This window comes from Accipiter gentilis, chromosome W, assembly GCF_929443795.1.
Source record: "Accipiter gentilis chromosome W, bAccGen1.1, whole genome shotgun sequence".
NCBI lineage: Eukaryota > Metazoa > Chordata > Aves > Accipitriformes > Accipitridae > Astur > Astur gentilis.
The window spans coordinates 35,429,820-35,442,950 of NC_064918.1; the positions used below are offsets into that span (position 1 = coordinate 35,429,820).

Consider the following 13,131-nt stretch of genomic DNA (forward strand, 5'->3'; position numbering starts at 1 on the left):
CAAACTTAGGAACATACAAAATGTGCTGTATACAATCATAAAAGAATAAGTATTGTCTAAAATTAGTTAACCATAGAAACTTCGACTGATTTGTTAGTTCGTAGTGTTTTGTCCTAAGAAACTAAGAGAGATCGTTATGGACCTTAGTTCTGTTGCTTAGAAACCCCACGTTGATCAAGATTCCAGTTAGTGGAATTAAGTAAGATTAACCAATGAATGTTTTAGTATAAGAATATTGATAAGGTGGTGTGACTGAGGGCCAATCACTAGAAACGTTAAATTCAAGAATTAACAGTGAATGTACTTTTTATGTAATCAAATACATGATGGCAAAAATCATACTGAGCAGAATCACATAAGAGAGGTCAACTATCAGACAAAGTGAGGAAGACTATGGAAGACCACCAGAGGGCTTCTGAAGACCACCAGAGACTTTACCACGCCTACGTAAAGGGACATTTACATATGCTAATGATTTATCGGACAGTTGATGATTATGTATGACATTTCCAGAAATTTAGTGAATATGTATAGCAGGTGTGTATTTAACCTGCATGATTAAACCAGACAAGTGCACACACTAGGTGGAGCGATCCCCTGTGTGCCCAGCGCTGCAATAAAGGAGTGCCTGCTTCTTAACTTCTCATTGCTGTTAAGGAGTTTTATTCCGGATTTCGGCAACAGAATCTCTTAACAGCAATAGGGATACATTTGGTTTTGGAAGAAAATGAGGTGTGGTTGATCTTCTGTTTTTTGGCAGTACCTTAAAAATTGTTGTGCTGAAATTCTTTGTATACATTGAGAAAGCCAAGGTAATAGTTGCTTTAAAAGGTAGCCTCTATATGGGCGAAAGCAGAGTTTGAGTGGCTTTAGTCTACCAAGAATCTAGAAGTCGGAGCACAAAGCCACAGTGGAAACCCGTTTTATTATGTTTGCACAAAATCCTAGCATATTCTTGACTAAAATGGGAGTAAGCTATTCAAGGGTAATTAAGGGAGAACAGATGCACCTTTATGAAAAAAAAAATCCTCATTTTTCTTCTTATTCTGTTAGTCCTTGAATTTGAACATGTTTATCTTGAGAATCTACCATATGCTTCAATGTATGAATGCAGTTACATGCACAGAGATGTCATTACACATGTAGTATGTACTAAGTGTCTTCCCACACACACACACTGTATCTCATTGTCAGAGATGTATTTTTGTATATGCTAGGAAGTTTTCATTGTAGAAGTTTAATAATGGAAAGTTATTATGTCCAAAGCTGGCATTTTAAGATTTTTTTTAAAACTAACTGCAGAGGAAAGGGCATACTGAGAAGCAATATAAAAATTGTTTAAATAGACTAAAAGGAGTTCTTAAAATCCTTATTGCAATGTGCAATATTTACAGTAATAAGAGAAACTGAATGAGTCTGAAGAAAATATGATTCAGCAGAACTGCACAGATTGAGGAGACAGCTTTCTTCTCATATATATATAATGATTTCGTTATTAGGAAAGTGTTGTGCAAGTGCATAATTTGTGGGGGTTTTTGTCTTATTTTCTTTTGTAATTGTAGGACAGATTTTATCATAACAACCAGTCATGATGGGCATGTAAAATTCTGGAAAAATATAGAAGGGATTGAGTTTGTTAAACACTTCTGTAGCTACTTAGGTGAGAAGTTGATTTTTCTTCTATAAAGGAACTCAATTTTTTTCCCTCCTTATCGGGGGTTCTGCGATTCATTTACTGCAGTCAGGGATTAAATGATATCTACCTATCTTCCTTCATTCCCCTGTTACCGAAATCCAGAATAAAACTCCTTAACACCAATGTGAAGTTAAGAAGCAGGCACTTTCATTTATTGCAGCGCTGGGGACATGGGAGATTGCTCCTCCAAAGGCGTGTCCAATTTAGTATCAAAATCCATCAGTTTTTATAGACTTTTTCTGTCAGGTCATTGTTACATAAGCTCTTTACATAAAAATGCATACTATGCTCGCTCTTAAATTTAACCTTTATAATGATTGGTCCTTTGATTATATAACCTTATCAATATTCTTATTTAAAAACAATCATTGGTCAATTTCACTTAGCTCTACTGATTGGAATCTTCGATACTCAAATCGAGATGGGAAGGGTAAGGGGTTTCCCAAGCAGCATAACTGGTGTCCATGATGGTTTCCTTAGTTTCTTGAAACAAAACATAGAAAAACCAGTAACTTCCTGGTGAGGTTTCTATGGTTAGCTATTTCAAACTTTAACAATATTAAGGTTCCTGTAGTCACACATAACACAGTTCCTAAAGTTTCTATGTCTACATTTCAAACTTAACAATCCTATACATTATGCTTCACAATTTTACTTCTGTCGTGGTTTAACCCCAGCCAGCAACTAAGCACCACACAGCTGCTCACTCACTCCCCCCCCATCCAGTGGGATGGGGGAGAAAATCAGGAAAAAGAAGTAAACCTCCTGGGTTGAGATAAGAATGGTTTAATAGAACAGAAAAGAAGAAGCTAATAATGATAATGATAACACTAATAAAATGACAACAGTAGTAATAAAAGGATTGGAATGTACAAAGGATGCGCAGTGCAATTGCTCACCACCCGCCTATCGACACCCAGCTAGTCCCTGAGCGGCGATTCCCTGCCCCCACTTCCCAGTTCCTATACTAGATGTGACGTCCCATGGTATGGAATACACCATAGGCCGGTTTGGGTCAGCTGCCCTGGCTGTGTCCTGTGCCAACTTCTTGTGCCCCTCCAGCTTTCTCGCTGGCTGGGCATGAGAAGCTGAAAAATCCTTGACTATAGTCTAAACACTACTGAGCAACAACTGAAAACATCATTGTGTTATCAACATTCTTCACATACTGAAGTCAAAACATAGCACTGTACCAGCTAGTAGGAAGACAGTTAACTCTATCCCAGCTGAAACCAGGACAGTGGGTTCTTAATCTTAACTATCAGCTTCTCATTACATACAGAAACAAAATGTGAGAACAAAGCCTATGAAGCAAAAATAAGTATTGTGAAAAACTTGTGAAAGGCTCAATTGCAGAGTAATTTTGAGTATTATGTGTGTTAATAGCAGGCCTGTAATAGTTTATAGAGTTCTGCTGCTTTTTCTCTTTTGAGAGATGCAAGCATAAGAGCATATAATTTTTTACCCTATCATAATGTTGTTCTCAAATTTTTAAATGAACATTTTAAATGAAAATAATTGTAATCTTTCATTTATGTAGATGGTATGTAGGTTGTTATCATGTACCTGATTCTAAACAGTGATAGGATACAAAGTGAGGGTTTTTTTGTTGTTTTTTTTTTAAATTTTTAATTAAATCATGTAGGTTTTTTTAAGTCAAAACAGCTGAGAAACAGGTTTAGACCCCTGTAGGTTTTTTCCCCTGTGGAATACTGAAGTGAAGGATGTCCCTTTCCTGTCTTAATAGTATGTTAGCTTTCTGTGCTGGTTTTGTCTGGGATAGAGTTAATTTTCTTCATAGTAGCTAGTATGGGGCTATGTTTTGGATTTGTGCTGGAAACAGTGTTGATAATTCAGGGATGTTTTCCGTATTGTTGAGCAGTGCTTACATAGTCAAGGCCTTATCTGCTTCCCGCCCCACCACTGAGTAGGCTGGGGGTGCACAAGAAGTTGGGAGGGGACACAGCTGGGACAACTGACCCCAACTGACCAAAGGGATATTCCATATCATATGATGTCATGCTCAGCATATAAAGCTGGGGGGAAGAAGGAGGAAGGGGGCGACTTTTGGAGAGATAGCATTTGTCTTCCCAAGTAACCATTATGCATGATGGAGACCTGCTTTCCTGGAGATGGCTGAACACCTGCCTGCCAATGGGAAGTAGTGAATGAATTCCTTGTTTTGCTTTGCTTGCGTGTGCGGCTTTTGCTTTCCCTATTAAACTGTCTTTATCTCAGTGCATGAGTTTTCTCACTTTTACTCTTTGGATTCTCTCCCCTGTCTCACTGCGGCAGGGGAGTGAGCGAGTGGCTGTGTGGTGCTTAGTTGCCAGCTGGGGTTAAACCATGACTCTAATAGGTGATATTGAGAGTATTGCTGTTAGTTTGGAGGGGGCATTATTCTGTTCATTTGGAGATGACAAAGCAATGAAGGTGTTTGTTTGATTTAGTCAACTTTGATATGATCAACATGCTGAAACTTGGGTAAGTTAGTTCTCGAAAATGCTTGTTTAGGATTATAAATAAGGGTTATTTTGCATAAGAGGTAAGTGAATAACTTGTTTTATTTGTGTGGTGTGTTTTCTTGGTGTGGTCCCCCCCCCCCCAAATGTAACTAAGTTACATTATCCAAAATGCATCCAGTGGCTGGAGAATGCCTGACTGAACAGAAAAATTTATGACTCTATGCACAATACGTATGAGTGGAGTAGGTCTATGCCCTTCCCAGGTGTCAAATATTATGCACAAAGATGTGGCATTTCTCAAGATACTTAGCTAGGCATAATTTTTATTCTGTTTGGCACTGAATTTAAAAATTATAGCCAACTAATAGTTTCAGTAGAGAAAGAAATCAGCCTGTATTTATTTTCTTATTTGTTGTCATAGGGATAGCAACTTTCTTCTGTTAGAAAGAACGTTGTTTTCCTTAGTCTTGCTATTGTAGTATTTCTGTAGCTAAAGAATCTGGTAGAAATAGGAATGGATGTTATTGGAATTATATCAATACCAGAGGAAAAGAAGCCCCACACTGTTACAAGAGTGGGTTTGGAGAGTAGGAGGATCAATGAGTGCTGTACCAAGATTGGTAGAAATATTGATGTTTCCACAAGCCATTTAAAATTAGAAAACATTTATTCCACATGGTCTGCTATTTGTTGGTTAATTGTGAAACTGAATAAAAGTATAAACAAAAAAAAAAAAAAAGCAAAAAGCTCTTCAGAAAGCCTATAAAAATGCTTATTTTAGCTGCTTTGCTGGTTATAGGTTTAGTAACATCCTCCAGATAATGTACTTAGTCTGTAGGAATTGATTCCCTCTTGGCTATGTGCTGTGGAAAAATTCCAGTTAGCCTTAGTCTTTTGTTTTTGCTGGTGTTTTCTACTTAGCAGCCCTGTATTGTCACTAAAACATTGGTAAAACTATAGAATGAAATAAAATTAATTTAATATTAAAAAACCCACTTAATTTGATGTTACGATAGAAGGTGAATTTTTTTCCTGTTTGAGAATTCAGGGGAAACTGAGGTAGAATTTAAATCTATTTTGCTTCAGGGATACCCTGAATGCTACCTATAGCATTTGTCTATAGTATGACCCCTGATTTATTTTTGAGTAGTTTTTTTTTCAACCTGAGTAATCTAGACCTTCCTTTCTCCATATATTTTTTTTCAGAGATAATTGGGTTTGACCTGAAATAAACTCTTTAATGAAGAAGAGAAAAGTATACAGCTGTAATATAAGCATTGTCCTGAATAGCCTTTTAAAATTTAATGTTTGTTGCTTTATCTTCTGCATTACTGTTTATTGAGCAAATAGTTTCTGTTGACTTGCCTGAGATTTTTTTCATGGCTGTTTGCTCAGGCTTGCAATGATTAATGTAGAATCATAAGTTTTGTGTGATCTTTGCAGTTCACATTATCTTGCGTTGTCTGCTTTGATAGGTATATGCCAGTATGTTGCATGGTTGATTAGCTTTGTCTCAAATTCTTCAGATCCTTTCAGTTTTAACTAATCTATACAGTGTGGCTATCTGCAAATCCCTAAGCTTTATGCTTCCATCAATAATCTGGAGAAGGGTGACTATTTCTACAGAAACTTTGGATAATGATGCATAGATCAGTGGAACATCTTTATTTATTTGATCCTATTCTTTCTAGGGAACCTGAGATGAAGTTCTGTTTTTTCTCTGAGAATCTTTACCAGACAGGCATTGAAAAGCCAAATTATTAGTGTCTGTCATCTGTCAGTCCCTTAGTATCTGTTAGTTTGATTTGTGAAAGGATACTAAATAGGAGTTTCGTATGGAGACTGTATCATTTCTTTGTGGTCTGTCATTTAGTTTCTGAGTTCTGGTTCTCAGAATCTTTGGTTACAGACTTTTTTAAAAACAGACATAACATATTATTGACCATATCTCTGGCTTGTTTTATTTGTAGAGTACATTTTTACTAGTAGCAAATGGATTCCTTCTTAAATGCATTCAGAACACTTATTGAATATAGGGTGATTGTCTTAATTTTACTTACATCTTGATAATTATAATTATTTTTTATTTGCAAGACCTAGTTGTACTTCTCTGTAGGTATATGGCAAAGGTGCAGTTGTATTCATTTGCACTGAAGCATTAATCACTTAACAGATGGAAGAGAAATGCTATTGAGTCATAGAAGTTGAGTAGTAATCTTTAAAGCCACTAGTGTTATTTAGCTGGATTTGCATCCTTATTCTTGTATACCCACCTTCTACCTCTGCTTTATGTAACAGCCTCTTTATAAAACAATATGGGAGCAATAGAAATTGTTGTACAGTCACTGATTTGTGTTGCTTGAAAAAGCTTGGTTATAATGCCGTGGAATTTTAGAAAGAAAGATATAAGCAAGACTAGTAAGTAAAGTTCAAAATTTGCTTCTGATACTTGATTTCAAGTTTACAGTGTAACTCTATTTTTATCTAAGTAAAACCTGTTCTGGTCCCTCTGCTGGTCCCTTGCCCCTTGCCCGTCTATTTTCCCTCACCTTGTCCCTCTGCTGGTCCCTCGCCCCTTGCCCCTCGCCCCTCTGCTGGTCCCTTGCTACTTGCTGTGAGACTGAACTGTCATCTCAAGCCATTTGTCTCAGAGATTGTTTGCTGTGAGAGACTGAAGTGTGAACTATTTCTCTAGAGCCATTTGTCTCTGGGATGGCTTGTTTAAGCAGGATACTCCTCTGTCCATAAGGACAATTACCAGGCCACTGAGGCATCCAGGGGAGGAGATGGGCTGGAGCCCCTGAAGCATGCAGGAATGTGGAGACTACCATTCTCATGGAAACTGTCCTTGAGATAAGGTACTGGCTTCTGGTATTGATGATGCCAAGGTCCTGTAATAGACGAAACCTGCAGCATGTGAACAGTGCGTGAACAGTATGTATGTGCATGCATCTGACTATGCCCTATAAAAACCGTGGAGACAAGCTGTGGTGTGCACCCATCACTGAAGAATTGAAGACTGAGGACAGTGGGATGCTGCTGGATCCATGGTGGTGACTATTCTTGCAACCCTATCCCGAATGCTTGCTTGATTTCTGCCTTTTTCTTCTATTCTATCCTATTGTTACTATTTTCTACTTTTGATACTTTTGATAATAAAAGCTGTTTTGGCTATATGGCATTTGACCTCATTTGTGTCTTAACCTCTCTCTTCGGATCATATCAAAACCTTCCCCGACATTGGATCGGGACACTCACGCATCTCTTTTCCCTTACCCCTCACCTGGTCCCTCGCCCCTCACCCAGTCCCTTGCCCATCTCTTTTCCCTCACCCCTCACTGATCCCTCGCCGCTTGTCCCTCTGCTGGTCCCTCGCCCCTCATCCGCCTCTTTTCCCTCTCCTCTCACCTAGTCCCTCTCCCGTTGCCTGGTCCCTCACCCGTCTCTTTTCCCTCTCCCTTCACCTGGTCCCTTGCCCCTAGCCTGGCCCCTCACCCCTTGCTTAGTCCCTCACCTGTCTCTTTTCTCTCACCCCTCGCTGTCCCTCGCCCCTCGCCCCTCGCTGTCCCTCGCCCCTCACCAATCTGCTGGTCCCTTGTGGCTCGCCCGTCTCTTTTCCCTCGCTCCTCGCCCCTCATCCCTCCGTTGGTCCCTTGCCCCTCCTCCCCCTGCTAATCCCTCGCCCCTCACCTGATCCCTCCCCTCTCTCCCAGTCCCTCACTCAACTGTTTCCACTAACCCCTCACCTGTTGGAGCGGCGGAGGAATGCACATAAGTCGACCCAATATGAGTGATAGAAGTGATTCAACTTTATTTGCACGGATAGCTCATATTTATACAGTTTGCGATAATTATGCCTACTAGTCCTAATACGATTGGTACATTGCTAATGTTTATTCATTACTAAAACACACCCACTTGTAGTTTGCAGCTATGCGTGTTCCGTAACTTTCTCATGGGAACTTCTTCAAAAGTTACTTATGAAGTTATGCCAAGGTCACACCGTCCCTGTCTTTCTCCTGATAACAGCGAGACCAGCTGTTGTTTTTCTCCTGATATCAGCAAAGCCAGCAGTCTTCGGCCAAGGCCTAGTCTTGCTGCCCACGCTGACATTCTTTCACACAGAACTCTGCTCGCACAACTTTTCTATAGACACATGTCCTTTCTCATCAAGCCAATTCCCAACAATTCCCCCTTTTTCTTTTTGTGCGAGTAGAGCTTGGTGTGTCAGCTTTGAGACTCCTTTCATCATGCACCCATATGCAATTTTAACTATTACACAGATTAATATCAATATACCCAACCACCATAAGGCTTCTTTAATCAATGACATTAGCCGTGGTGTTATCCCGCCGAATATTGACTGTAACACCCCATCAAACCAATTAGTTTCTTGCTGGATCTTTTGTGTATGTTTCTTCAGCCAATCTATTTGTTTGTGTATAGATTGAGGTAAAATTTTAACACCTGCTGTATTGCCCTTTGCAAAGATCTGTGAACACAATTAATTAAGCACAGTAAAAACAACATTATACCTAATAAAATACATAAGCACACAAAAAGAGGTTTGATTAATAGCTTTAGCTAGTGACACCCAAACATTCTTACAGTCCCATGGCGTTAACCGATGTGGATCAATCACCGGTGTCACTGTCATGCTGCTTACTACAGTCAGTGTGTTCCATATCAATCTCAGCATAAGGTTTCAAATTTATGGGTAAATCAGGAACGTATCTGCCAGACATGGAGGATGTGATTTTTTGTCCAATTGCTGTCAAGGCTTGCCGTCCCGGTGCACTTAGTTGTCTTGTAGAAGTTAAGCTATCGCTGCCCCTCAATAAATCCAGCAGCGGCTGTAAGTCTGTATTTGTAATACCACAACAAGGTCGAATCCACTGTAGGTCTCTGTTTAAATCTTTCTCCCTCTTTTTGTTTTTGAGCAATCCAGGCTTGCTTAATCACTTGGGATGCCATTTTCCTTAATAAGCTGAACAAGGTAAAACTATTACAATAGCTACAATCACAGAAACTACAATAATGCCCATAATTCTTTGAGCCAACCTGTTACCCCTAATGACCCAGACCATGAAGACTATGAGGAAAATGAACCATCCATACATTCTTGTGCCATCTTGCTCCACGAACTCAGCCCAGCAATCGGTAGGTGCCAGCTTTCCGTGGGCATCCCCACAGAGGCAACGATGGCCTCACCGTACACCAGCCTGATGCTCTCCGGAAAATCCCGGTATTTATACATTTGCAGAGGAACGGGTTTTAGCACACGTGGCCAGCGGGTGCCAAAAGTCCGCCTCAGTTGCAATCTATGACGCATGTGCTCGCTGGCCAGGCGCGCTGCACGAGTCATAGCCATCTTGTCTATTGGTTCGTGGGCTTTACGATACAGTTGCGAGGCACAGAGAATCTTGACCTGTTATGTTAGCCAAGGTTACCTATACATTAGTTTTCGGCTGAGGTAGTATTCATATTGCCACATCATCTATGATGCTCCAGATGATGATGGTCGTACAAATTGAGCAGGAGTACATCGTGGGCCTGTATCTGTGGAAACACAATCATAACCTGGTTCCCAGGTTATTAATGGAAATAGATCTTACTCCTGATTTTGGCTTTAACTAACTTTTACATTTACCCCACACTGTCTTACCGTAATCACGCTATGTTTAATCAAATTATGCCTAACACACTTTTTACCTAAAGCAAGTTCTATATACAATAAGGCACGCTGTTCTAAAAACCTTTCTGAAGGACTCAGTGTCCGCTAGTAATACTCTATTAGTTAGAATCTGTTGGATCAGTGGCTTCAGCACCCGCCGGTGCCGTGCCAGTTGCCATTGGGACAATTCCGGGTCCAGCATCAGTGCGAAGCCATGGCTTGGCCCACTTAGCCGGAACCTCCCAGTAAGTTTTACTTCTGCTGGTCCGCACCATTTCCCGGATTCTGGGTCCTTATACATTACCATGATTCCTGTACTTTGTTGCGTCCTTTCTGCCTGTAAAAGAACATGATGCACTACCATTGGTGGGTCTTTGTGATCACCTGTCAGTCTAAGATAATTTAGCACAAATAAGGCTTTGGCCAATCGCTCCTCTGGGAGTAAGCCCTGGGTCCCTCCTTTTTGTTTTTGCAGCATGTTCTTTAGGGTCTGGTTGGCCCATTCGACAATAGCCTGTCCTGTGGGAAGATGTGGAATACCCGTACCATGGTGAATTCCCCACAAATTACAAAATCGAACAAATCGTGTAGAACCATAGGCCGGGTCGTTGTCCATCTTAATTTCTTTAGGCACCCCCAGTACTGCAAAAGAAGCGTGAAGATGTCATTCAATATGTAAGGCCTTTTCTGCAGTTCGTGCCGTGGCCCACATGGCAGCAGGATAGGTATCAATACACACATGCACAGAACGCTTTGCACCAAACCACGTGACATGGGTGACATCCATTTGCCACAACTGCAATGGCAAAAGACCTCGTGGGTTAACCCCACAGCCCAAGCCGAGCCCTTCCTTTTGACAATCAGGGCATGCTATAACAATACTTTGGGCATCACTAAGTGGTAAGTCAAATTGCTTTGTTAACATCCTAGCGGGTTGGTGCAAGAACGCATGTGATTGCCGTGCTTTGTTGAAAATGATTCCCTGGAGGAGGCTCCCGTGGCGCTGCAACCCATTGGTCAGCTCTGTCATTTCCCGTTTCTCATCTGCACAGTGTTCTCATACCCAAGAGTTCTACCAGAGGGGTCATATCGCCATTAGTGATACTGCAAAGATTCCGCACCCACTGGATATCTCCCACAAGCTTCTGGACATCATGTAACGTTGACATTTCTCATGTTATTTGAACCTTCTGAGGTTTAACATTGCTAGCATCTATGTGCCACCCCAAATACTTCCAAGGTGCTGCCTTTTGCACCTTTTCAGGAGTGATTATTACTCCGCGATGGCTTAAGATGTCCTGCAATTGAGTTAAAATTTCATCTTGTGGCAAGTTACTGAGGAAACTGCTTTCTTACAGGCTCTGATGCCCAGGCCACATACACCTGACACATCGTGGGGGAATTGCGCATTCATTGCGGTAACACGACCCAATGGTATCTCTTATAGGGTTCTGCCTTGTTAATCGATGGTACCGAAAAGGCGAACCGTTCAGCGCCATCTGGGTGCAATCTTTTAGATCTATAATTAACAAATCCCATTCTTCTGGAAGCATAACTGGATATGGCAAACCTGGCTGCAGGGCTCCCATTCTGTGTATCACCGCATTCACAGCTCTGAGATCATGTAACAGTCTCCACTTCCCACTTTTCTTGGGAATGGTAAATATTGATGTATTCCATGGACTAGTAGAAGGAACAACTTGTCCCGCCCTCAATTGGTCCTCAACTAACCCTTGTATTTTTAGCAGCCTTTCAGAATTTAGCGGCTACTGATCAATCCAAACAGGCTCATCTGTTTTCCAGCTAATTTTCAGGATTGGCTACCCCTCAGTGACCGCTCCTAAAAAGGATGGGTCACTAACATTGCCTTCATTTGGCTCAATAAATCACGGCCTATGAGGCCAAACAATTCAGTTGGGGTAGTCATGATATACGGACGCATCGTAACATGTTCACTGTCGGGGAACACAAATGGGTAACCAGTAGCTGACTTACTAAGGTGGCTTGTGTGCCCTCTGTCCCTTCAATACCAAAATTTGGATTGATCAATGGCCATGATGGAGGCCAAATGCATTGTGAAATAATCGTAACATCAGCTCCTGTATTGATTTGTCATGGGTTTCTTGATAACTCCATCAGGCCCTTGCAATTGCACTACCTTTTCTGGTTTACCTCTTGTTGTGTCCATGGCAAAGTATACCTGCGGTTTCCCTGTGGAGCCGAATCCTCCATCTCCACGTTGTACTTCACCTGGGTTCAGAACACACGACCTGAATGGAACTAATTGTGCTATTCTGGTACCTTTAGGAATAGAAACAGGAGGGATTAAAACATGGATCGTAATTTTCACAGTCCCACAATAATCTGCATCAATAAGCCCTGGGAGTACCAGAATTCCTTCTAGAGCTGTTGAAGATTGCCCCATTAAAAATGCACTAAGTCCAAACACCAGTGGTCCCTTTATGGTGACTGCGGTTTCCACATCCACTCCGGAGCTTCCTGCAGTGGCAGATCTGGTGGTTGCGAGGCTGCCTGAGGGCTGGCAGCCCAAGCCCCTTGCATTCGTGTCGTCGCATGAGTGGTCTTCGCGGTCGGTGTCCTGTATTCCTGGTGGTATGGTTATCTTTCTTACACTTGTTGCAGCACTTACTGTTAGCAGTAACTGTACATTTGCTCCTAATGTGTCCACGTTTGCCACAGTTAGAACACTTGACCAAGGGTGTCTTACTGGCCTTGTGTTTCTTTGTAGCTCCTTGGAGAGCTGTGGCAGCATAGGCTACTTTCTGTGAGTCCACTGATCGATCCATGTATTCTATCATATCAACGACATCTGCATTTTTTGGCAAATGACACAATGCTTTGCGTGTCTTTTCAGTAGCATTTTCAAAAGCGAGTAGTTTGAACATGTTTTCTTTCATGCCCTCGTTCATGTCAGGGTGGTCATAAATTGTATTCTCCTGTTTCACCTGGGTAAAAGCATGGCTGTGCATATTGTCTGGTATGGTAAGAAAAGCTTGATACGCCAAGATCTGTGATAGATGATGAACCTCAGTGACACATTGTAACTGAGCGTTCCCTGATGCGAAGGGTCCAGTACCCATCAGCATCTGCGTGGTTACTCCCCATAGGGGATCTGTTTGTTGTCGTGATGTTGCTTGTTCCCTATCACAGAACGTCTCTCATTGACGGAAAAACACTAACATTTGGGTGGGTGTCAAAACCAACTGTGCTAGCTGTTTAATATCTTGAGGTATCAGCAGAAAAAATGAATTGCAGTATTTGGTGAGTTAACGCAG

General features: G+C 41.3%; 1 protein-coding gene and 1 pseudogene across 1 annotated transcript in view; one reads left to right on the plus strand and one right to left on the minus strand.

The window, feature by feature from the left end:
- Positions 1-13,008, minus strand: part of LOC126035585 (uncharacterized) — a 44,484-nt pseudogene extending 31,476 nt beyond the window's left edge.
- Positions 1-13,131, plus strand: part of LOC126035462 (uncharacterized) — a 212,868-nt gene that overhangs the window by 154,798 nt on the left and 44,939 nt on the right. The window lies entirely within an intron of this gene.